A 27,481-nucleotide genomic window follows, 5' to 3' on the forward strand; every position below is an offset into this window, starting at 1 on the left:
TCATGCATTCATCACTGGAGGATAACTTCAAAATAACATAAGCTATCTTGATAACAGGTGGTGCAACATATTTTATGGATTAAATCTGTGGGGTGGAAACAGATTTCTATTGTGCTGTTGTTATGCATTCTTACATAAGAAGGCGCCACACAGGGAGCCACAAAGAAAAGTCAGGCTCCATTCCCAGGCCACGTGTCGAGCAGGGAGGTTATGCTGGAACTGCATAAATCATTGGTTAGGCCACAACTTAAGTACTGTGTGTAGTTCTGTTCACCTCATTACAGAAAGGATGTAATTGCACTAGAAAGGGTACATAGCAGATTTACAAGCATGTTGCCATGAATGAAAAACATGCAGCTATGTGGAAAGATTGGATAGGCTGGGGTTGTTCTACTTGGAACAGAGAAGGCTGAGGAGAGAACTGATTGAAATGTACAAAATGTTGAGGTGCCTGGATTGAGTGGAGGTGAAAGGCCTCTTTACCTTTGCAGAAAAGTCAGTGACCAGGACGCATAGATTTAAAGTAACTGGCAAAGAGATTAAAGGGGAGATGAGGAATGGTTCTTTGACTGAGATGAAGGTGGGGGTCTGGAACCCACTGGCTGAAAGGATAATTGAGGCAGAAACCCTCAACTTTTTCAAAAAATGCTGGCTATGTAACTCGAGTGCCGTAATCTGCAGGACCACTGACCAAATACTGGAAGGTGGGATTGCAATGGGCGGAACTTTTCCCGGCTGACACAGACACGATTGGCCAAGTGGCCTCTTTCTGTGCCGTAAATTTTCTATGATTCTATGATTCCCATAGGCAGTTCAGAAGGACCTATGCCCCACTCCAACTTTGCATAGGGCGAGGATGTTATTCGATATGATGCTCGAGAAATTGCGAATAAGGCAACTGCCCTTCAGTAAGGAGGCAATCGGCTGTCTCTGTGATATCTTTCAGGGGGCCCTGAAGCCACGTTACACAGGTTGCACTGCCTTGTAACTGACAATTAAGGTCAGCACAACAGATATTTTTATACATGCGGGACATTTCAGTCAGGTCGTGGTGACATGTGAAATACTGCCCAGAGCTCTGCAAGGCCCTCCATTCACCAGGTCACCGAAGTCATTTTCCATAGGGCAATTGATTTCATTGACTTTGGCATATCCCCAGCACAAGTGAAGGAGAGATCTGTTGCATTTCACAGGATCGCTGTCTTCCCAAAGTGCTCAGGGCCGGCGATAGGGCACATATTACATTGAAGGCACTGAACGATGAACCTGTTTCACGCAGTAATAGGAAACAGTTCAAATCATTGAATGTCAGAATCATTTGTGATGCCCAACTAAGGATCCTGAATGTGAATCAGATCATCGGCAGGTGCTCATGATGCCTGCCTTCTCGGTATCTCAAGTTTGCAGAAGTCTATGAGCACATTAACACGAAGATTAGAATAGCTGTTAGGTGACAAGTGTTATCCGCTAAACATGTTGCTGATGACACATTACCACAGGACCAATGGTACAGCACGAGAAAGGTGCAATTGTGCACGTGTGCTAACATGTCGAAGTGGTGGAGAAGACAATCGGGATGATGAGATCACTTTATGTGCCTGAACAGGTCACAATATTCACTTGCTAATGTATCGAATATTGTGGTGGTCTGTTGTGGATGAACAACTATGCCTGTGAGAGGAACTGACCCTTCAGCCCAAAGACGAGATTGTTCCAGGAATCAATGAATTCCAGGATTGCAGCATGGATGGCGTTGCAGCCATACCTCATGGAACAACTGAGGAATCTCTGACTGTAAACACCAGGATGGCTAGAAAGCAGCTAGTGGCTGATGCAGTTGAGATTGAAAATGACGAAATCCCTCTCTCTCTGCCAGAAATCAGATAAAAGTGTTTTCTGAAAGATAAACAATTGACATATCATTTTATCAGGAAAGACTATTTGAAAGATATTTGAGGTAATAAGTGCTGAAGATGGTCAACTTCAGCTGCTTAGTGCGAAGCATTTTAGTGTAAATTGCGTTAATTAAGTATTGTTCTGCCTCGTAAAAGTTTAATCGCTGAATTTTGTCATGTTAATGGAATTATTTGGAACAGTTTGCAATGGCTACAGCCCAATGCATAATAAGAATAGCAGTCTCGAATGGAGCACAAACCGTGCATTATGGAAATAAGTCATAATAACATACCACATAAACCTTTCCTCAAAAAACAAAACACTGAACGAATTCGCCCTGGCATCTATGCCTGTGGTTCGATACCACAAAATGGATGGGGCCGGGTGGGTTTACTTAATGTCTCCTGTGTCATACAGATTCCTGTCCTGTGGCAGAGACATAAGCAGCAAAATATTACTCGTCTTTGTAGTTCGGCTAGCCAGGAGCTGTATCCAGGAAAGGGACAGCTTGTGGCTCGTGGGCCTGCACGCTCTCTGAACTTGTAGCTCCCAGGAGCGGTTCTAAGGAGTGGCTGAATCATTCATGCCAAGCCAAACATATATATTGGTGCTTGCCTCAAGGTAATTTGCAGCATTCTGATTGAGATGGATCCGCATTGCAGCAGTCAATGCGTCATTGAAAACAGGTGTAGGAAGAGCCAGCTGCTGACAAAGTGTTGTGTTCTGCCCTCACCTCCTGCTTCAACTCTGTCACCTTCTGACAAAGAGTTGTCTTCAACTCCCTCTTCTCCGATATGATCAACTCAGACATTGCAGTTGCTGGTTACGTTCACTGCGCAGTACTTCCCTCACTCCTTCAAAAAAACATCTCTTACTCTTAAATCTCAACATTTTTCTGAGGTGGTCCATGTGTCCCTGAAGACAGTTAAAACTGTACGTGCGATCTTGCAGGCCCTTCACCAGCCTGACATTCAGACTAATCTGGCACACATCCTGGTAATGACACCATTGCACCAGCTGCAGGCCTGCCCAGAAGGTATCATTTGTGCCTCGCTCAGCTGCTGACATGAAACTTACTCACTCCAATGTCTGCTTGATCACTCCTCACCGAAGGGTTTCGAAATCTCAGCAGCTGCCTGACTATCACCTCAGGTACAGTGAGATCCTTCAGCCAGGCCAACGACATCCAACCCCGCCCCAAACCCCCTTTCCGGGTGAAAGAACTCTCTCGGAATTATGGGCCGAAATCATTTAAATAGAATAGACAGAATAAACAATTTGCATGTTTTTCCTTGATGTCTTACAAGAGAGCTGTGCAGACAGGGTTGCATATATTAAAAACAAATTTGCAACTCCGGTCTCTTCCGTGCAGATAAAAAGATAAGTGCAAATCTCTTCATCAGCCCTTTATCCAAGGCAAATATGTTTCATGATAACTGCACGAAACAACCAACCAATTTTCACCACCATGTGTTCTTTTAGATGAATAATAAATTAAAATGCAAAAACAAGCATTGTGCCTGTTGCTGGCGAATAATAAGATGGCGGTCTGTTCACGGGGGCTAATTAGATGGGGGTCTGTTCACGAGGGCGGGGGGCTGGAATTAGCTCGGGTTCTGTTCATTGGTGGTGGGGGGAAAATTAGATGGGGATCTTTTCAGAAGGATAATTAGTGGGGGAATGTTCACTGGGGGAAATAAGACGGGGTCCATTCCCAGAGGTGGGGTAACTATGTGGATGCGTGCTACCGGTGGATAATTCGATGGGGGTCCATTCTCGGCGTCTATTTAGATGGGGTTCCGTTCACGGGGGGTAATTAGATGGGGGTCTGTTAATTGGGTGGAAACTTAGATGGTGATATGATCAGAAGGGGTAATTACATGGGAGTCTGTTCACTGGGGGCAATTAGAAGGGGGTCTGTGCACTGGGGAGCGGGGTAATTAGACGGGTGCCAGCTCCCGGCGGGTAATTCGATCGGCGTCTGTTCTAGGCAGGTTATTGTATGGGGGTCTGTTCACGGGGGGTAATTAGATGGGGGTCTGAATAGAAGCGGGTATGTTCAAAATGTGGGGTAATAAGATGGCAATCTGTTCAGAGGGGATAATTAGATTTGGGTCTGTTCACACGGGCTGGTAATTAGATAGGGCTCTGTCCACATGGAGGAAATTAGATGAGTGTCTGCTGAAAGGGGGGTTATTAAATAGGGATATGTTCACAGGGGAATGAGTAGAAGGGGGTCTGTTAACGGGGGGAGGGGTGTATTTAGATGGGGAATTTTCAGGAGGTAATTAGATTGGTGGATGTTCCCGAGGTGTGGGGTAACTGGATGGGGCCTGTTCACAGGTAGGGAATTATATGGGGTTCTCTTCTGAGGGGGAAAATTAGATGGGGTCTATTCACGGGCGATAATTAAATGGTGTCTGTTCCCACATGTAATTACATGGAGGTGTATTCACATGGGGTAATTAGATGGGGGTCTGTTCACAGGGGAGAGTTAAATGGGGGTCTGTTGGGAGGCGTACTCAGATGGGTGACTGTTCACTGTGTGGTAATTAGATGGGGGTCTTTTCACAGGGTGGGTAATAAGATGGGGATCTGTTCACGGGAGGAAGTTAGATAGGCGTCTGCTCACAGGGAGTAATTAGATGGGGGTCTATTGACAGGGCGGGTAATAAGATGGGGTTCTGTTCACGGGGAGAAATTAGATGGGGGTCTGTTCAGGGGAGGGGTAATTAGATGGGGGTCTGTTCGCGGGGTGCAATTAGCTGGGGATCTGTTCCAGGCTGGTAATAAGGTGGACCTCTGGTCACAAGGGGTAATTACATGGGGGTATGTTCAGGGAGAGGGGTAAAAAGATGAGGTCTGATATTATAGACTTTACACAGGGAGTCTGACTGAGTTGGTCTTTTATTATGGTCTCTCAACAGGCTGAGGGAGTGAGTGGGTCGGTGAGACTAGACTTTCCAAAGGTAAAATGACTGAGTGGGTCTGCTATTACAGTGTCTCCGGAGGGAGCTGCACTGGGTGGATTTGCTATTATAATATCTGCACAGGGATAGTAACTTAATGGATCTGTTATGATAGTATCTCCACAGCCAAAGACTTTCAGCTTGATAGGTAAATTGGCCATTATAAATTGCCCCTAGTATAGGTAGGTGGTCGGGGAATTGAGGGAGGATGGGAATGTGGTAGGAATAGGGGATTAATGTAAGATTAGTATAAATGGGTGGTTGATGGTAAGCACAGACTTTGTGGGCCGAAGAGCCCGTTTCAGTGCTGTATCTCTAAATAAATAAATACATAAATAAATAAATAGAGAAAAGGAAAGATTTGCAGGTCTATGGGGAAAGAGCAAAGGGTGTAATTGGCAGAAATTGGATAGGTCTTCCAAAGACCCACCAGAGGCGGGATGGGCTGAATGGCATCCTATTCTTAAATATTATTCCTGGATTCTTTGGTCACGAAGGATTGTGAAGGTGTGTCTGGATGGCACCTTCTTGTTTCAAGCATAAACCATTGAAATACAATTTTTCAGGGCGTTGGTTTCATAGCTTGTAGGTTAGAGCACTGGTCTTATAAGCAGAGGTCAAAAGTTCACATTTCACTGGAACCTGATTTCAGTTATTTTTGGAAGATCCGTCTTTATTGATCAGCAGGAATGTGTTGGTGTGTGAACAGAATATTTTATTAATGGTCAACATCGTTCCCAAAGCAGCAGAAATACACAGATTCCCCCAGTTCCAACTTTCCTACTCACTTATTCTCACCGCCTCTCTCTCTCTCACTCTCTTTCTGTTATAGGAACAGGAGGAGGCCATTCAGCTCCTTGATCCTATTCCCCATTCAATCACATCTCAGTTGATCTGGATCTTAAACCCATCTGCCTGCCTTCGTTCCAGCACCCTGAATCCCCGTGTCGAACAAAAAAGCTATCAATCTCAGTTTGGACATTTTCAGCTAAGCCCCAGCCTCACCAGCAGGCCAAGTGGCACCGGGAGAACCAGATTATAACGTTAACTGTGGGAGTGACTGAGTGGCGTGAGCGACATGTGGTTCACTTCCTGGGCCACTGGCACCAGTACTGGGGAAAAAGGGAGCTGTTCCACTGGGACGGGCTCCACTTAAACCGAGCTGGGACCAGTGTCCTGGTGAATTCAATAACTGAGACACTGGGTCAAAATCCTGGAATACCTACCCCTCGTGGACTGCAGCGGTTCAAGAAGGCGGCTCACCACCATCTTCTCACTGGCAATTAGAGATGGACAATAAATGCTAGGCCCTGCTTGTGATGCCCATACAACTGCATAACAGATCATTCAAAAATAAAAATCCCCATTCTGCTGTCAAAAAACATACACTGGCAGCAGAAAGATAAAGCTGAATGATGAGCTCATAGGATCTTCCTGTGCATAAAACTGGCTCCGTCTCCATGCATCACACCTTGTTCAAGTACATTTGAAGATCTGAACAGCGTCTCTGCTGCTACAAGCCGCCCCCAATAGACTTGTGCCCATGAGGAAGCCATTTGACTGCAGTGGCATCGTACAGTTTTCAAAAAAAATAATTCTGAAACTTTTACTTATTGTTCTTTTTTTATTGCTGGGCAGAAGGACGGGCAGAGGACGGGGCTGAGGGGGATATTGTTAGGGGAATTGCATTAGCCAGGCTGCTTTCACTGCTGGGGGTTGTGGGGGGGTGGGGGCGGGGGGGAGCGGGTTGGGGTTTGATGCGGAGCTAAGATGGGGGTGAATATTCCAAGGCTGGTGCAGCAGTACCAGAGGGGTACAGGGGTTGAACTAACTGCTCCTCGGGTCTCTCGTTAAAGATTCCGCTCACAGGATGACCGACAAACGTTTGGAAGGATGATAGAATTCATGGCGCACAAAGTGGATATTCAACATTGGGGTCTGCACTCCAGCAGGCTCTTGAACAGGAGCGGTCCACACCAATCACGTTTACCTCCCCCACCTCGTTCTCATCACTCTCTTTCTCCCTATCAGTGATTCGTTTCCTTTTAAAGTATGGCTTTCGAAAAGAACCAAGGATCATTTTGTGATGGTTGCTAAGCTTTTGGATTTGCACATGGTGCAACTTTGTGTTGAATACTTTACCTCAATGCGTTCACATTTCGAGGTTCCTAATCTCATTACAAGGCATGTTTATACAGAAGCTGATTTCACTGTCTGCTCTCAAGGTCTCACCTTTGTACTGCCAGCAAGCATTTTACTACTTGACATAATCTCCCAGAATCTCTTTACCTTGACATCTTGTCTATACTGGCACTATTTTCTAAGTATTTTCCACATTACCATACTACAAAGAAAGGTTCTAATAAAGCTAAATGCTAGTTTATAATAATGTTAATTGCTGCGCAAATGACTACTGGCAACACCTATGCAGTCATATTCAGCTGGCCTCTGACATCGGAAACATCAGAAGAATGCATGATGGCATTCAGAGAGCTTTTGGGCTAACCATCAAGAAGATCGCCCCCCTCAAATCTAAACCAGGGAACACATCACTGACCAAAGCAAGCAAATGGAGCGCTGGGCGGAGCACTACCTAGAACTTTAGTCCAGGGAAAATGTTGTCACTGAGACCGACCTCAATGCAGCCCAGTCTCTGCCAGTCATGGATGAGCTGGACGAGCAGCAAACAAAATCGGAACTCAGTGATGCCATTGATTCTCCAGCCGGAGGAAAAGCTCCTGGGAATGACGGCATTATCCCTGAAATAATCAAGAGTGCCAAGCCTGCTATAATTTAAGCACTCTCCGAGCTGCTTTGCCTGTGCTGGGATGAAGGAGCAGTGCCACAGCTCATGCGCAATGCCAATGTCATCACTCTCGATAAGAACAAGGGTGGCCGCAGTGACTGCAACAAATACCGTGGAATCTCCCTGCTCAGCATAGTGGGGAAAGACTTCGCTCGAGTCGCTTTAAACAGGCTCCAGGAGCTGGCGGAGTGTGTCGACCCTGAGGCGCAGTGTGGCTTTCGAGCAGAGAAATCCACAATTAACATGCTGTTCTCCCTTTGCCAGCAACAGGAGAAATGCCGTGAACAGCAGATGCCCCTCTACATTGCTTTCATTGATCTCAACAAAACCTAATACGGTCCAAAAAGCAGAATATAGGGTGTTAGGAAGGAAGTTGAAAAGTAGGAACTAAAAGGTAGTGATGTCAGGATTACTACCAGTGCCACGTGCTAGTCAGAGTAGAAATAGCAGGACATATCAGATGAACGCGTGGCTGAAGAAATGGTGTGAGGAGGATGGTTTTAGATTTCTGGGACATTGGGACCGGTTCTGGGGGAGGTGGGACCAGTGCAAACTGGACGAGTTACACCTGGGCAGGACTGGGACTGAGGTCCTAGGGGGAGTATTTGCTAGAGTGGTTGGGGAGGGTTTAAACTAAAATGGCAGAAGAGTGGGAACCGTTGCAAGGAGTCAGAGCAGGAGCGATGAAAGACAAGAACAAAGGACATTAAGCGGAATAAGAAAAGTAATAGGCAGAGAAATAAAGGGCCAGAATCAAACAGAGCCACAGTGAAAAATTGTGGGAAGGGACAAAGGAATGTTAAAAAGACAAGCCAAAAGGCTTTGTGCCTTAACACGTGGAGCATTCGCAATAAATTGGATGAATTAATCGTGCAAATAGATGTAAATGGGTATGATATATTCGGGATTACGGAGACATGGCTGCAAGGTGACCAGGGATGGGAAATTAACATGCAGGGGTATTCAGTATTTAGAAAGGACAGACAAAAAGAAATAGGCAGTGGAGTTGCATTGCTGGTTAAAGAGGTATTTAACGCAATAGTGAGGAAAGATATGAGCTCTGACGATGCGGAATCTGTATGGGTACAGCTGAGAAACACTAAGGGGCAAGAAACGTTTGTGAGAGTTGCATTCGACCCCAAACTGTAGTGGTGATGTTGGAAATGGCGTTTTACGCGAAATTAGGGACGCATGCGATAAAGAAACATCTGTAATTGTGGGAGTCTTTATACTCTGCAGATAGATTGGGCAAATCAAGTTATTCAGAATACCGTAGAGGAGGAATTCTTGGAGTGTATACAGGATGGTTTTCTGGACCAATACGTTGAGGAACCAACTGGAGAACAGCCCATCCTAGGCTGGGAATTGTGTAATGAGAGAGGAATGCTTGACAATCGAGTGGTGTGGAATACAATGGGGTTGAACGACCATGATATGATAGAATTCTTCATCACGATGGAGAGTGACATAGTTGATTCTGAGACTAGGGTCCTGAATCTTCGTTAATGAATCTATGAAGTTCTGAGGCGCGAAATGGCTATGATTGATTAGGAAACGTTACTTAAAGGGATGACAATGGAAAGGCAATGGCAAGCATTCAAAAAGCACATGGATGAACTGAAACAATTGTTTATTCCTGTCTGGCGCAAAATTAAAATGGGAAAGTTAGCCAAAACTCGGCTTGCAAGGGTAATTAGAGATAGCATTAGATCCAAAAAAGAGGCATAGAAATTCTCCAGATAAAAAAAACAACAGACCTGAGGATTGGGAGCAGTTTAGAATTCAGCCAATGAGGGGCAATGGATTGATTAAAAAGGGGAAAATAGATTACGAGAGCAAGCCTACGGGAAACACATTCTTTGGTTCTGTCTTCATACAGGAGGACACAAATATAATATCAGAAATGTTGGGGAACACAGGGCTGTCTGAGAGAGAAAAACAGAAGGAAATAAGTAATAGTAGAGAAATGGTATTGGGGAAATTGATGCGATTGAAGACCAATAAATCCCCACGGCCTGATGGTATGCTTCCCAAAGTATTTAGGGAAGTGGCCCGAGAAATAGTGGATGCATTGGTGGTCATCTTCCAAGATTCTATAGAGTCCAGAACAGTTCGTTCAGATTGGAGGGAAGCTAATGAAACCCCACTATTTAGAAAAGGAGGTGGAGAGAAAACAGGGAATTATAGACCAGTCCGCCTTACGTTCGGAGCAGGAAACATTCGAGAGTCCTTTATAAAATATTTTGTAGCAGAGCACTTGAAGAACAGTGGTGGAATCGGATAGAGTCAGCATGCATTTATGAAAGGGAAATCATGCTCGACAAATCTACTGGAATTCTTCGAGTATGTAACTAGTAGAGTTGATAAGGGGGAGCTAGTGGATGTGGTTTATTTGGACTTTTAGTAGGCTTTTGACAAAGTCCCACATAAGAGATTAGCATGTAAAATTAAAGTGCATGATATTGGGGGTACTGAATTGCGATGGATGGAAAATTGGTTGGCAGACAAGAAACAAAGAGTAGAAATAAATTGGTATTTTTTCGAATGGCAGGCAGCATATAGTGGTATACCACAGGGATCGTTGGTCGGACCCCAGCGATTCAAAATATACAGCAATGAGTTAGATGAGGGAACTAGATGTAATATCTCCAAATGTGCAGATGACGCAAAACTGGATGGGAGGCTGAGATGAGAGGATGATGCTGGGAGGCTTCAGTGTGATTTTGACAAGTTGAGTGAGTGTGTAAATACATGGCAGATGCAGTATAATGAGGACAAATGTGAGGTTATCACATTTTGGCAGCAAAAACAGGAAGGCAGATTATTATCTGAACGGCTATAAACTGAGGGAGGGGTATATGCAACGAGACCTGTGTGTTCTCGTACATCAGTCGCTGAAGGTAAGCATGCAGGTCCAACAAGCGATAAAAAAACGGCAAGTGGTATGTTGGCGCTCATAGCGAGAGGATTCAAGTACAGGAGCAGGGATGTCTTGCTACAATTATACTGGGCCTTGATGAGGCCACACTTGGAATATTGTGTGCAGTTTTGGTCTCCTTATCTGAGGAAGGATGTTCTTGCTATAGAGGGAGTGCAGTGAAGGTTATCAAACTGATTCCTGGGATGGCGGGACTGATGGATGAGGAAAGATTGAGTCGGTTCGGATTATATTCGCTGGAGTTCAGAAGCTTGAGGGGGGATCACACAGAAACCTATAAAATTATAACAGGACTTGACAGAGTAGATGCAAGAAGGATGTTCCCGATGGTGGGGGTGCCCAGAACCAGGGGTTATAGTCTAAGGATGTATTCGACAGCACTGCAGTACAGCAGCACAGTTTTGTTCCCCCTTACCCTGACCACAGCACAAGAACATAAGAACTAGGAACAGGAGTATGCCATTCAGCCCATCAAGCTCCCTCTGCCGTTCACTGAGATCATGGCTGATTTTCCTGCACTATCCCTGTAACCCTTGGTGTTTTAATATGTAGAAATCTATCAATCTCCGTCTTGGACATACTGAATGACTGAGTTTCCACAGCCCTCTGGGTAGAGAATTCTAAAGATTCACCAGCCTCTGAGTGAAGAAAGTCCTCCTCATCGCAATCCTAAATAGCCTGCCCCTTATTCTGAGACTGTGTCACCTGGTTCTAGATCCCCAGTCAGGGGATACATCCTACCTGCTTCTACCTGTCGAGCCCTGTAAGAATTGTGTATGTTTGAATGAGATCACCTCTGATTCTTCCAAACCCAAGTGAATAGAGGCAAAGTCTATTTGATCTTTCCACATAGGGCAATCCCTCCATCCCAGGTTTTAGCTTTGTGAACCTTCCTTGCACTCCCTCTAATGACAAGTATACCTTTTTATACTTAAGGAGGCCAAAACAACATCCAATACTGCAGGTGCAGTCTCACCATGGCTCTATGCAACTGCAGTAAGATATTGTTACTCCTATACTGAAATTCTCTTTCAATATACCATGTACCTTAATTGCTTAAAATACCTGCATGTTAGATTTCAGTGATTCATGAACAGACACCCAAATGCCTTTGTAATTCAACACTTCCCAGCGTCTGACCATTTAAATAATATTCTGTATTTCTGCTTTTCCTCCCAAAGTGGATAACCTCACATTTCTCCATGTTGTATTCCATGTCAAATTTTATGCTCACTCGTTTAGCCTCTTTCCACACGTGCACACAGCCAGCACAGAGACAGCCTGAGTATTGCCTTCCCTCAGCCCCGCTCCCTCTCTCTGCTCCGGGACCTTTTCTTGCTCCACTCTGCCCCTTACAATTCAGCCCCACCTCCCCTCCAGAACTTTCCCCGGTCTCAGTTCTGACCTGAACCACTGTGCACACACTCTCCCAGCGCCATTTGCTGCTGGAAGGAGGCTGCAATTTACTCTATTCCGCCGGGAAGCGGGATCTCTCCATTCGCCACTGTTTCAAACCCGCTGCTGCTGCTGACTCTGTGAATGGCTGCAGGGGAGGGCAGCACACATGCGCTTTTCCCTTCATTCATCAGCTGGGGGGGCGGAGCTACATCACGCATGCGCACTTAACAGGTTTAACAACAAGAAGAAATTGCATTCTCCGAGCGCCTCCAACGTGAGAAAACATCCCCAGCCGCTTGAGGGTGGTCACTATAACACAAAACATAATACTCAGTAACATAAGGAGATATTAGGGACAGGTGACCAACAGCTTGTATGTTTGTGGTGCTGGAGGAAGGTATGAGATAGGGAGGGGGAGAGGGGACATAGTGGGATTTGAACAGGAGGATAAGAATTGTCCGGGCTGGAGGAGGTTACAGAGATAGGGAGAGGAGGAGGGGACATGGAGGGATTTGAAAACAAAGATGAGAATTTTACAATCCATGTGCTGCTTTACCGGGAGCCAGTGTCGGTCAGAGAGCACACGGGGTGAGAGGTGAACAGGGGGTGAGGGATAAACTGGACTCGGTGTGATTTAGGACATTGTTGGCAGAGTTTGGGATGACCTCAAATTTATGGAGAGTAGAATGTGGGAGAACAGCCAGGAGTGTGTTGAATTGTCCAGTCTAGAGGTAACGAAGGCATGAATGAGGGTTTCAATAGCAGATGAGCTGAGACAGGGACAATATCAGGTGATGTTACGGAGGTGGAAATGGACAGTCTTAGTGATGTGTGGTTGGAAGCACATCTCGGGGTCAAATATGACACCAAGGTTACACACAAGCGACATGTGTCAGGGAGGGGAATGGAGTTGGTAACTGGGGAAAAGAGTTTGGAACGTGTATCAGAAACAATCGTTTCAGTCTTCCCAAATATCCTGGGTGGAAACGGACACAGGGACAAACTTTGAAACCAAAGAAACACTGGCATTTATGTAACGCCAGTTAAGACCTTATGATGTCACAAAATGGCTTCCAGCCAATTAAGAACCTTTGAAGCTTCATCACTGTTGTAATGTCGGAACCACAACAGATAATTAGTGCACAGCAAGATCCCACCGACACCAATGTGATAATTACCCAGATCCTCTGTTTTTAATGCTGTTGATTGAGGGGTAAATATTAGGAGGGCACCAGGGTAACTTCCCCTGCCCTTCATTCAAATATTGCCATAGCATCATTTTACATCCACCAGCGAGGGCATACGAGGCCATTGTTTGGATGTCCCATTGGAAATACAGCACCGCCTCCAGTGACGCACTCCCTCAGTACTGCACTGGAGTGTCAACATAGATTTTTGTGCTCAAGTCCTGTTGTGGAACTTGAACACACAGTCTTCTGATTTACAGTGTGTGCTACCCACTGAGCTATGGTGAAAAAACAACTGGTTAACAATGATGTGAAGGGGGGAGATATATTAATCAGATTAATTACAGAGGTTAGCTTTGTTAGCAAACCATTTGTTGCCATCTGTGCTGTTTCAGCCAGGATGTTTTGATGGTAAAGTGTATATTGTACATTAATTAACACTGATACTGGATGGAAAGATGAACAGAAACATCCGATCATTGTCTGGGTCTGTACTGTGTGTGAGTTGGAGAGACAACATAAACTAAAGGCTATAATTCCAAAAGGAGGTGCAGGAAAGGAGGGCTATATGGGGCAGCACAGTGGCGCAGTGGTTAGCACCGCAGCCTCACAGCTCCAGCGACCCGGGTTCAATTCTGGGCACGGCCTGAGTGGAGTTTGCAAGTTCTCCCTGTGTCTGCGTGGGTTTTCTTCGGGTGCTCCGGTTTCCTCCCACAAGCCAAAAGACTTGCAAGTTGACAGGTAAATTAGCCATTATAAATTACCCCTAATTTGTGTAGGAGGATATCGGGACAGGTGGAGATGTGGTAGGAATATTGGATTAGTATAAATGGGTGGTTGATGGTCGGCAAAGACTCGGTGGGCCGAAGGGCCTGTTTCAAAGCTGTATCTCGAAACTAAACAAAATTCATTGAGGGTGTCAGGACAGATTGAGAAAGAGAAATATGGCAGATGGATCCTGGGCTTCATAAACAGAGCAGAGGGTGCAAAAGCAGGGAAGTTATGGTGAAGCTTTGAAAAACACGGGTTCTTGGAATATTGTGTCCAATTCTGGACACCACATTTTCTGTTTGAAGTACAGAGAGAATGCAGAAAAAATTTACTTATTTTTTTAGTTTAGAGATACAGCACTGAAACAGGCCCTTCGACCCAACGTGTCTGTGCCGACCATCAACCACCCATTTATACTAATCCTACACTAATCCCATATTCCTGCCACATCCCCACCTGTCCCTATATTCCCCTACCACCTACCTATACTAGTGGCAATTTATATTGTCCAATTTACCTTTCAACCTTTTGGTGATGGGGGGAAACCGGAGTACCCGGTGAAAACCCAAGCAGACACAGGGAGAACTTGCAAACTCCACACAGGCAGTACCCAGAATTAAACCTGGGTCGCTGGAGCTGTGAGGTTGCGGTGCGAACCACTGCACCACTGTGCCACCCTACAAGAATAGTTCCAGGGATGAGGGACTTCAGTTACATGGATAGATTGGAGAAGCTGGAACTGCTTTCCTTCGAGAAGAGAAGGCTGCGAGGAGAGTCAATCGAGGTGTTCAAACTCATCTGGACAGAGAAGAATGGGAGAAACTGTTCCCATTGGGAGAAGCGGCAAGAACGAGAGGACACCGATTTAAGGTGATTGGTAAAACTGCCAGAGGCAACATGAGGGAAAATTAAAAAAAAAACTTTTCTTGTACAGTGAGTGGTTTGGATCTGGAATGCACTGTCTGATAGTGTGGTGGAGGCAGATTCAATCGTGGTTTTCAAAGTGAAATTGGATAATTAGCTGAAGAGAAAAATGCAGGGTTACAAGGAAAAGGCAAGGGGAGTGGGATTAGCTAACTTGCTCTTGTGCAGATCAGCACGGTCTGAATGGCCGCCGTCTGTGCTGTAATCGTGCTTTAATACCATAATTATGTTGTGACCGACCCACCTGTATGGGGAAACCCTTTCTCTTTGTAGAATACATGCACATCCTTCCTGAATTTCAACTCCTCCATTGAACCTCCCATCAAATGTTCACTGTTTCAGCGGAGCAACCTGAGCTTCAAGAGCACCGGCCTCAGAGTGCATAACATTTACTGAGATGAGAAACTACAAATACTCCCGAGAATGCGCAGTATTTACCACCTGCTGTGGTGGGATTCGATCCCATGTCCGCAAACAATTGTCTGGGTTTCTGCATATTACTAAACCACTGTCATTACCACCACGCCTCTGTCTTCCTGACTGGCTCCTGTTAGTTTAATGCCCTGTGAACGTGGGTCCGGACTCAGCGCCAGATATTCGAGTTCCTCTTGAGTAAAATACCTAGATTTTCCAGTCAAATAAACGCATTGCTCCCCTGCTCATTCCCAAAGTGGGAATTCAAGGTAAAATTCATGCTAATTTCAGACTTCAGTCTAACAAAAGTAGAGAACATGGCAGTGATCGAGGGAGAGGGCAAACAGTGCAGAAATAAATGTGTTTAAGTTGAAATCGGAGTATTTAATTCGAGTGAATCCTGTTCGACAAGAGGTATCAGAGACAAGAAGGATCCAGTCTGGGACTCTGTAGTTCCAGAATTTCAGTGGAATTGGAATATTTAGGAAAAGAGGGAAACATAGAGAGACAGCAGGTTGTCTCCGCCCCGTCCACTCACTGCATTTAAGATGCTCAGTGTCGCCACCACCGGCTTCATTTCTGACCCAGTTCTGACTGACAGAGAGAATTTGTGTTAAGTCCGGGACATGACCGATACAGCAGCCGCCAAAACGGCTCCTCCAGCCGGCGCCACTCATGTCAAGACTCCCAAGCAGGCGAAGAATGAATGCAAAATGAATCCCACTACTGCACAGGACCAGATGCAAGCAGCCACAGAAATAATCTCTCAGTTACCCGTTATACCAGAGATTGCTACAAACAACAACAGCAACAAAATAAACTCATCCTCAGGTATAGAACTGAACTCACACTTAAAGTATCAGAGCGAAGAGAAACTGAATACATCCCATACACACACAGTCCCAGAAACGGACAAGTACAGAATGAATCCCACACTCATATGCAGTAACACCGTCAGACCAATGCAGAATTAATGCAGAAATCATATTTTATCGGGGACTGACAGATACAGTATGTACATTTTGTACCCCACAATAGCATAGAGTACGAGAGACTGACCAGACACAGAATGATTACATCACCCACAGTACCAGAGGGGGTCGAATGAATCCCAAACTCATAATCTGTAGCAGAGATTTACACGTAGAGAGTGTCTCCGTCCCTCATGCATAGTATCAGGAAGTTTCAAGTATCAGGAAGTTTCAGATCGAGAATGACCAGAGAGTGACAGACAGAATTATTCCCACATGCACTCACAGTAGCAGAGAGTGACAGGGACAGAATGTAGGCACACGACAGCCTCCTGGACTCAACAGTGAGCTCAGAAACTTCAGAGTATGACTTGACTTTTGTATTTCATTTTATTTTAACCATGGGCCTGCATCAAACTTCTTCTTTTCCAGATGTTTGCATTTGGACAGATCTGTTCATTATTCTGTCATTAACACTCTCTCCAGAATAATGCTATGTCTTTTAGTACAAAAATTGACACTCACTTTGCCTTTGTTCCATGACCTCTTTATCATTTATTCTCTCCTGCCCTCATCCTCTCACACACCTTCCCTTGTGTTCTTCTTCCCCTCAACCCCGCCCAGTCTTCACTTGTTCATAGCCTGTTACATTTCTATCCTTTAACAGTTCCGATGAAAGGTCGCAGACCTGAAAAATTAACTCTGCTGCTGAGTATTCCCAGCACCTTCAGTTTTTATCTGAGTCAGAATTAATCCTGTATTCACACATAGTCCCAGATAGTGACAGATGAAAAATTCATAGCACATTCACACACAAAACCAGATACTGACAGATACAGAATTAATATTACATTCATACACAGTACAGTTAGTCATAGATACACTATTAATCATCTATTTGACAATCTGTGTATGGTGTATTTATCTCCTGTTCAAAGAAATCAGTCAGCAAGTTTGTATTGAACAAAATACCTGCAGAATACTGTCTGTGTGATGTGCTGCAAATGTTAAGGCAAGGAATTCAACATTAAATAAGAGGTGGGGGTTGCATTTCAGACAGTGTTTGTGGTGCTTTAACACAGCTCTTTATAGAGCAGCACCGCTGCTGTCTGAACCAGGGAGAATTTTGAGTGCGGACAGATATCAGGCGGGAGTGTTGAAAACTCCTGTCATTGGCAGGAATCACTTTGACTGGCGGCCTGTCTTTGTATGGGATTGGGATAAGTAACCAGCGTGCGGTGCACTGACGGACTGTTCGCCCAGCTGGAAGGTTGGGAATTTCCGGCGGCTGGGATTTCCGGCGGGCACGGCGCTCTTTAAACCTCTCTCTCCTCCATCACTTCGGCTGCAGTCGCTGCTTCTTCGCTGCCTCCGTCCCTGAAACATGTCGGACTCGAAAGCTCCGAGATTCAGCGATGCAGCAGTGGAGATTCTGATGGAGCAGGTGAGGTCCCTCAAGTAAGTCTTCTTCCCCTCGGATGGGAGGAAGATGCCCAGACAGACACTACACCAGGCCTGTGACGAGGTGGCCCTCAATGTGAATGCCAGGACTGATATCATTCGGACAGGGGGGCAGTGCCGCAAGAAGTTCAATGACATCACCCGTACTGCAAGGGTAAGACTCCTGGTGCACTGCTCAGGGACTGCGACACTGTCAGAAGTGCGTCCTTACCATGATTGGGTTAAACAAGTCACGTGTGACATGGAAGATCTCCCTGCTCGATTTGAACAGGTGCAGAAAAATAGTTTCTCCTTATTTGCTGCATAAAACCCGCCCAATTTGAACACCTCTATTAAATCTCCCATTTTATTACCCTGCTCTAAGGAGAACAATCCCAGCTTCTCCAGTCTCTCCACATTAACTGAAGACCCTCATTCCTGCTCTCATTCTGGTGCATAGTTCTGCGGCTCTGTTGGTAACACTGTGACCTCTCAGTCACAACTTTGTGAGTTCAGGTTCCACTCCAGGACCTGAGCACAACAAGCTAACTTGACACACCAATTAGCAAGTGCTGCCTAAGGCCACGAGGAGCAGGGATAGATCATATGGTCCCTCAAATCTGCTCCAACCTTCAATACAATCATGGCTGATCTTCTGCATCAGCTCAATTTTTCCACCTGCTCCCCATATTCCTCGATTCCCTGAGAGTTTACAAAAATATCAATCACAGACTTGTTAATACTCAAAGATGAGGCGTCTGCAACATTCTGAGATGAAGAATTCCAATGTTTCACATCCTCTGAGTGAATACATTTCTCCTCCTCTCAGTCCTACATGATTGGCTCCTAATACTGAGGCTGTGTCCCTGTGTCTAGATTCCCCAGCCAGAGGAAAACCCACTCAGTGTCTACCTTATCAACCTCCTTCAGTTTTATATATGTTTCAATGCGATCATTGAGTTATACAGCACAGAAACAAGTGATTCGACCCATCATGTCTGTGCCAGTCATCAAGCACCTATCTATTCTAATCCCATTTTCCAGTACTTGGCCCGTAGCCTTCACGCTACAGCGTTTCAAGTGCTCATCTAAATACTTCTTAAATGTTGTGAGGTTTCCTGCCTCTGCCACCCCTTGAGTCAGTGTGTTCCAGATTCCAACCACCCTCTGGGTGAAATTTTTTTTCCTCACGTCCCGTCTAAACCTCCTGCCCCTTACCTGAAATCTGTGCCCACTGATTATTGACCCCTCCGCTTTTGAGGAACCTTCTAAGATATCATCCCTCCTTACTGCAGTAATTGACTTCCAGATCAACAGTCCAATGCCACCTCCTCTTTTAGCCCCTCCCCTGTCACGCCTGAAGATTCTATACCCTGGAATATTGAGCTGCCTGGCCTGCCCTTTCCTCAACCATGTCACTTTGATAGCAATAATATCATATTCCCATGTGTTAATCAACGCCCTCAATTCATCAGCCTTACTAGGAAGAATCCTTTCTTTAAAACAGATGTAATCCAGCCTTGCATTTATTCGCTTGTGCATTAACAGGTCTATACTTGCACTGCCTTCCAGACTGTCTCAATTGCTCCTCCATATTAGACTGCGTATCACCCCTTACTGTACTGCCACTCTGTATCCCATCCCCTGACAAAATAATTTAACCACCCCACCCCTACCCCGCCAAAAGCACTAACAAACCTCCCAGCAAGTATGTTGGTCCCGTTCTGGGCCAGGTGCAACGTTTCCAACTTGTACAGGTCACACCTTCGCCAGAAACAGACCCAGTGATCTAGCAAACTAAAGCCCTCCCTCATGCACCATTTCATCAGCCACGCATTCATCTGCTCTATCATTCTCTTCCTATGCTCAGTAGGACATGGTACCGGGAGTAATCCAGAGATTACAACTTTTGACGTGCTGCTTTTTAATCTGCCACCTAGCTCCCTAAATTCTTGTTGCAGGACCTCATACCTCTTTCTACCTAAGTCGTTGGTACGAATGTGAACCACCACCTCTCATTCTTCTAAACTGCCGAGAGTATGAGCACAATTTGCTCAGCATCACAACGTAGGACAACCGTCTCATCCGTGGTACCAAACCAGAACTACCTCCAGGGAAATATATCCTTCGATCGGTGCGGAGACCAAACTGTACACAGTACTCCAGGTGCAGTCTCACCAGGTCCCCATACAATTGTAAGACAGTCAGAGGTGACACGTTTCCGATGCAATGACAAAGAGAGATCCCGTCAGGCCTTTCAGGTAGATGTAAATGATCCCATGGCCACTATGTGGAGGAAGAGCAGAGGGACAATTCTCCCCAATATTAATCCCTCAATCAGCAACACAAAAGCAGATGATCAGGTCAGAATCACATTGCTGAATTTGGGATCTTGCTGTGTACACAGTGACTGCCGCATTTCAGCCATTCCAACAGCGAATACACTTCAAAGTACTTCATTGGCGATAAAGCATTTGACAACGCTATCTGGTCTTCAAAGTTGCAATACAAATGCAGCCCCGTATCTTTGTTTGTATCTTCCATAGTTCAGTAGGTCACCTTCGGGTCAGAGATGGTGGATTACAGTCCTATTTCACAGACTAAAGAGCATTATCTAGGTTAACAATGGTGTTTAAGTTTAGGTGAGATAGTCATAAATTTATACAGCACAGAAACAGGCCCTTCAGCCCATGGTGTCTGTGCCGGCCATCAAGCACCTAACGATTCTAATCCCATTTTCCAGCACTTGGCCTATCGCCTTGCATGTTATGGCGTTTCAAGTGCTCATCTAAATTCTTCTTAAGTGTTGTGTGGGTTTCTGCCTCTAACACACCTTCAGGCAGTGCGTTCCAGATTCCAACCACGCTCTGGGTGAAAACATTTTTCCTCAATCCCCTCTAAACCTCCTTCCCCGTCGCTTAAATCTGTGCCCCCTGGTTATTGACCACTCCACTAAGAGAAAACGTTTCTTTCTATCTAACCTATCAATGCCCTTCATTATTTAGTCTACCTCAATCATGTCCCCCCTCAGCCATCGCTGCTCTATGGAAAACAACCCTCGCCTTCTCCAGTGAAATCGCATCCTTCCTATAGTCTGGAGCCCAGTACTGAACACAATACTCCAGCTGTGGCCTAACTAGCGTTTTATACAGATCCATCATAACCTCCCTGCTCTTATTTTTATGCCTTGCCTAATAAGGGCATGTATCCCATCTGCCTTCCTAACCATTTTATCTACCGGTGCTGCGGCCTTCAGTGATCTATGGGCAAGTACACCAAGGTCTCTCTGACCCTCTGCACTTCCTATCATCCATCGTATATTCATTTGGCTTGCAGGTCCTCTCAAAATGCATCACCTCACACTTCTCAGGATTACATTCCATTTGCCACTGCTCCGCCCATCTTACCAGCCCATCTATATCATCCTGTAATCTAAGGCTTCCCTCATCACTATTTACGACAACACCAATTATCGTGTCATCTGCAAACTTACTAATCATACCTATTATATTCATGTCTAAATCATTAATGTACTCTACAAACAGCAAGGGTCCAAGCACCGATCCCTGTGGTACACCACTGGTCACAGGCTTCCACTCGCAACTACACCCGCCGACTATTACCCTCTGTTTCCTGCCACTAAGCCAATTTTGGATCCCATTTGCCAAATTGCCCTGGATGTCAGACCACGGTCCTGTCCTCTCAGAGGGTGTAAACAATCTCATTGCACTATTTTGAAGGAGAACAAGAGAGTTCACCTGGGTTCCCTGGGCGAACATTTATCCCCCAACAAACTGCACTGAAACACATTATCTGGTCATTGATCACAAAGTGGGAGCACGCTGCTGGAAAATTGGCAGCAGCATTTCCTACATTACAGCAGTGACGAGATTTCCAAAGTCCTCCAGTGGCTGTAGAGTGTTCGGGACATCTTGATTCCTGAATGGTGCTATAAAAATGCACGTTTTCTTCCTTTATCTGGAGTTGCCCCAACACCTCTGCAGATTACAGCCTCAGACAGCAGAGACTAACTTCCTCCCACTCTCTCCACAGGACAAACTGGCACACAAGCCCAGGAAGAGGACCTGTATTCAGGAGCTCACCCAGTTGGAGCAAGAATCTCTGGATATCATATGGCTCGGCAGCTGGAGAAAAATGCAGAATGACAGTGTTGGAGGCCGGTTGACACAGGGTGAAGATCTAATACTCTTATCCTCTCTCTTCTGTTAAGCAATCACGTGGACGTTGTGGCGCCCCTGCACTCACATTGTGCTGCCCCCTCACCTTGCTGCTATCTAAACTTCCCCTCACACACTGACACTTGCTCCTCTCCCCTCTGTTCCAGGTCTGAGCCATTACTTGGGTCCTGCGGTGTATGAGATGGAAGAGGACCAGCGAACAGAAAAGGCTTTGTCACCGGCTCCAAACTTCCAGGACACCAACACGGGATTCGCTGGTGGAAGAGATGTCCAGTTGTCTGGATGCACAGAGAGTGAATCATTCAGGAATGATGAGCAGAAGCTGGCCACAGTGGAAAGGAGAGTGCAGGAGATGGATGGCCGAAGGACAAGCTCAGCTTCCAGCTCTGCCGAAGAGGACAAGGATGGAGAGTTCACTAGCCCAGCCTTTAAAAGGAGGATCTTCCATGTGCATCATCAACTGCTGGAGGCACTGGACAACCTGTCCAAGAACTGCCTCACCCTGTCTGAGAGGATGGAGGAGTCTGTGTCCATACTGGGTGGTGCTCTGTCACAAGACCTCACCACGGTGCAGTCCACCAAGGAGCCTACGGTCAGCTCCACGGATGCCACAGTGATGCCCCCTGCCCAGGATCCGGTGGTCCCCGCCCTGGCATCGTTGATTGAGGCTCAAACAGGCGCCTTTCAGGCTCTAACCTGCACTGTCTCATCCGGTTTGGAAAGGCTGGTTGGATATATTGACCGTGGCTTCGGTCGTGTCACAGCTCTGCTGCAGTCAACTCTCCCACCGGTCAGTGCTGAGTCCTGGCCGCATGAGATTGGCACCGTGCATCTGGTGCATTCTGCCCTCTCGCGGGGTGACATTGCACCCGTGCCCGCGTCCATTCCACAACCCAGTGCGGCCACACGGCCAGGAAGCGGGCTAGAGCAGACTGCACTGGGGACAGCAGTGATACTTCAGACTGTGAGCAAGATCCCTCAGACACGGGTTCTGAGAGACCACAGACTATGAGCATCTATTAAAACCTGACTGATGACAATACACTGACAATCCTCATACTGAAACCATGGGAACTCCTTTGGGAAGGACTTGAGTAGCAAAGAGTGTTGATATATTGTTAATAATGTCGGCACACAGTTTTTGTATACGTGATTTAAATATTAAATCTTTGAAATTCAGACTCTGTATTCCCGGAATGATGCGTTGTCAGCAGTGAAGAAAGACTTGCATTTCTATAGCGCCCTTCACGACCTCAGTGCGTCTCCTAACGCTCAACAGCCAATGAAGTAATACGGGAAGTGCAGTCGCTGTTGTGATGGAGGAAAATCGGAAGCCAGTTTATGCACAGCAAGACCCCGCAAAAGCCAGATTCCAAAACCTAGATAATTTGCTGCAGTAATGTTGGTTGACTGATAAATATTCGGCCACAGGATACCGGGGAGACCCACCCCCCCCCACCACCACTACTGCTCTTCTTCAGACTAATGCCATGGGATCTGTTACATCTACCTGAGAGGGCAATTGGCGTCTTATTTTAATATCTGATCTGGTCGACGGTACTTCTGACAGAGCAGCACTCCCTCAGTACTGGCACTGGAGTGTGCGCCGAAATTTCCGACTGAAATTGACTTCACTGATGTCCAACTGAGTGTTTGCAATTGAAACTGACTTAACAATCTAGAACTATTCAACTAGATAGAACCCTTCTCTCAGTTTCTCTCAGTATCTTCTGATGTAAATAATCTTTCACCGACTGTGACCCTGAAGGGAAATTTCTCAAACCAATCCTGGTGAGAGGTGGGAGGGAAGAGGGTCTCAGTGTATTTGCTGGGATTGTGTAGGAGTTAATCTATGAGGCAACATTTGCAGATAAAATTAGTCGTTTGGTTGCTCAGAGCTTGAGTATTGCTGACAATAGAGACATTTTATCGAAGTTTTCGTCTTGCACTCATCAGGACAAGCCGCAAGAATACCAATGTAAGGAGAAGCAAGAAATTATACTGTATAAGAAGAGAGTGCTGATTGGTTGGCAGCTGGACTCTTATTGGTAGAGGCGTTGCCATGGAAAATACAACAGTTTATGATGACTGACAGTTAACCTTGTTTGAAATTTTCATAATGACAAAAGTATCTGATTAATTTAATCAGAATGATACACAGGGTCACTGAGGGTATTAACCAACTGCCCTCAGCTGCCAGACTGCAGACAGCTCGACAAGCAAGAGAGGGTTAATCTGGAACGTTGTTATTTCTCAGTCTCTGACACATTTCCAAAGTGTGAGATTAATAATGTCCCTGTCTGTGGTGAAATATCTGTGAGGGGCAAGAATGCATCGCTTGTCTCATCAAAGTGCAGTACCATTTGGAAGCTGGGACTGCTCCTGTCCTCACCCTTGCCTTTCTCTCTGCTGATGGAAAGTTGATGGGAGATCGCAGGGGCAGTGTCTCACCTGGACTGTTTCCCTGGACTGTATGGACAGGTGGGCAGTTACTGTGTCTGAGAGCACACGTTCAGTGCTGTGTGTGAGACAGATATTGTCTCCCCCTATGATGTGCAGGTGAGTTTATCCATCCTAGATTTTCCTGGACATCAGGAGAGAACCTAACTGTCAGTGCCTGACTGTGCACTGTCTGGCAGAGCGCGGATTATTCAGTACCTAACCTGTCCCTGAAACTTGTAAGTGCTGCTGTTCAAACAGTCTTGGGTAAGCTTGTAGAGGAATACAGAAATTTCGCGTGCAGGCACAGCAACCATTTAGGAAGGCAAAATGTCATGTCAGCCTTTATTACAAGGGGGTTGGAGTAAAGGAATAAAGAAGTCTTGTTACAATTGTACAGGCTATTGGTGAGACCACATCTGGAGTACGGTGTGCAGTTTTCATCTCAACATTTAAGAAAGGATATACTTGTATTGGAGGCGGTTCAGCGAAGGTTCAGTAAATCTTAGGGTGAGGGGGTTTCCCTAATAAGGGAGGCTGAGCATATTGAGTCTATATTGTCTGGAGTTTAGAGAATGAGAGGCAATCTCATTGAAACATGCAAGATTCTGAAGGAGCTGGATATGGTAGACAATAAGAGATTGTATCCGCTTGTCGAGGAATGTAACACAGGGGGACACAGTCTCAGGATATGGGTGCGATCATTTAGGAGTTGGATGAGGTGAAATTACTTCACTCAAAGGGCTGTGAAACTTTGGAATGCTCGTCCCCATAGTGTTGTGGATTCCCTGTCATTGAATACATTTCAGGTCGGGATGGACAGATTTTTGGTCTCTCATATAATCAAGGAATATGGCGAGCTGGCAGAAAGTGGAGAAGGAAACAACATTCAAGGCGAAGTGGACAAAGAAAGTGCTGGAAACACTCAGCAGGTTTGGCAGCATCTCTGGAGAGTGAACCTGAGTTAACGTTTCAGGTCAATGTGTGTGTGTGTGTGTGTGTGTGTGTGTGTGTGTGTGTGTGTGTGTGTGTGTGTGTGTGTGTGTGTGTGTGTGTGTGTGTGTGTGTGTGTGTGTGTGTGTGTGTGTGTACGTGTGTGTGTGTGTGTGTACGTGTGTGTGTGTACGTGTGTGTGTGTGTGTGTGTGTGTGTATGTGGTGGTGGGGGATAGAAGAAGGAGCTAAGGTTGGAGAGAGACAAAGAGAGTAACTTTGTTTGAATATGATTGAAAGCCTGAGGAGAAACTGAGAACTGAGCGCCCATTCTCCCTGTTGAAGGGCAGACGTTGGTGTAGTAATGTCACTGAGCTGGTAATCCAGAAGTCCAGGATAATATTTTGGGGATGTTGTTTCAAATCCCACCACGGCAGCTGGTGGAATTTAAATTCAATAAATAAATAGAAAAAAAATTCTGGAACTGAAAAATCTGTCACCTCATTTCAGAAATTACACTAGGGTACAGAGGAGATTTATGAGGATGTTGCCAGGACTGGAAAAATACAGATGTGATGAAAGATTGGATAGGCAGTGGTTGTTTTCCTTGGAACAGAGGAGGCTGAGTGGAGATCTGATGGAGACGTACAACATTTTGAGGGGCCTGGATAGAGTGGAAGTGAAGGGCCTATTTATCATACCAGAGAGGTCAATGACGAGTGGGGCATAGATTTAAAGTGATTGGTAGAAAGCTTCTAGGGGAGATGAGGAAATGTTTTTCACCCTGTGGGTGGCGGGGCTCTGGAACTCACTTTCTGTCAGGGCTGTAAAGGCAGGAACGCTCAACTCATTCAAAAGGAGTCTGGATATACACCTGGAGTGCTGTCACGTGCAGGGCTATGGAATAAATGCTGGAAGATGGGTTAGTCTGGGTGGCTCGATTCACCGTCGGTGCAGACACGATGGGCCAAGTGGCCTCTTTCTGTGCTATAAACTTTCTATGATTCTATTATATGATTCTATGAAAGACAGTCTCAGTAATGGTGCCATGAAACTATCATCAATTGTCAGCAAAAAAATAAATTTCGTTCACAAATGCCCTTTAGGGATGGACATCTGCCGTACTTACCTGGTCTGGCATACATGTGACTCCAGACCCACTGCAATGTGGTTTACTCTTAACTGCCCCCTGAAATTGCCTTGCAAGTCACTCAGTTGTTAATTCGAGATGAACAACAAATGCTGGCCTTGACAGTGACGCCCACATCCAATAAAAAAGCTGCAGATACATTTCCTCTGCTCTGGGGAATTCAGGGCCAGCGGGAACCCTGTTGAAATTCGAGCCAGTGGAGATAGGAGCGCAGTAACTGGAGTGGACTGCAGACTGGAATGGTAGGAGACAGGTTGACTTGAGATAGAAGATATTTAGAAAGGAATATTACTGTCTGTTCATTGTAACACGTGGTTAGTGAAAAGCCCAGGGCATCTGAAAATACCTGGTGATGGAGTCCCAGTCTGTCAGAGTTTATACTTCGGTTCTATGATTGTGAAAACGGTTGAAGCTGGAGATGGGGGCGCAGAGCGATCAGAGACCATTCTCTGTACTGTCTCTCTCCTCTCCCACACTCTGTTTAATCCTCACTTGGTCTCCTCCTTTTCCTGCTCTCCATCTGTCCTTATTCGAAGGCAGTTCGGGGCAGGCTGTATTAAAAAAAAAGGAGCCTGTAGAAGTTCCCTTCTCATTCAAGACTGATTCGAGTGAAGAGGCGACATGTCTGGGAGAGGGCAAGTAGTCAAAGGACTGGGAAAAGCGGGAGCCAAGTGACCACACAAAACTGCCTTCATGATAAAATTACCAGCGCAGCAAACCGCCGACTGGCGGGATCTGAAATGGAAGATTTCACAACCTATCAGAGAGCCACGTTTAAAACGATCAATTAAGACATTGGTTTCGATTGACGAATCTCATAATAAAAGCCTGCAAATTCCGATGTGGGACAGAAGTGAATTAATATAAGGTTCTACTTTTGAGACAATTTGATATACTTCTTAATTTTTTTGAGTATTGCTGAAAACAAAAACATTTGTCGAACATTTTCATCTTTCACCCATCAGGACAAATCTATAGAATACCAATGTAAAGATAAGCAATACATTTATACTATGTAAGAGAGTGCTGATTGGTTGGCAAGTGGAT

The 27,481-nt window shown here is 45.6% G+C and overlaps 1 pseudogene; it reads left to right on the top strand.

Annotated features, from left to right (window-relative positions):
• Positions 1–17,658: 17,658 nt before the first annotated feature.
• Positions 17,659–27,225, top strand: LOC137381073 (uncharacterized; annotated as a pseudogene).
• Positions 27,226–27,481: the final 256 nt, after the last annotated feature.

The sequence above is a fragment of the Heterodontus francisci genome, chromosome 21, assembly GCF_036365525.1.
Source record: "Heterodontus francisci isolate sHetFra1 chromosome 21, sHetFra1.hap1, whole genome shotgun sequence".
Classification (NCBI taxonomy): Eukaryota; Metazoa; Chordata; class Chondrichthyes; order Heterodontiformes; family Heterodontidae; genus Heterodontus; species Heterodontus francisci.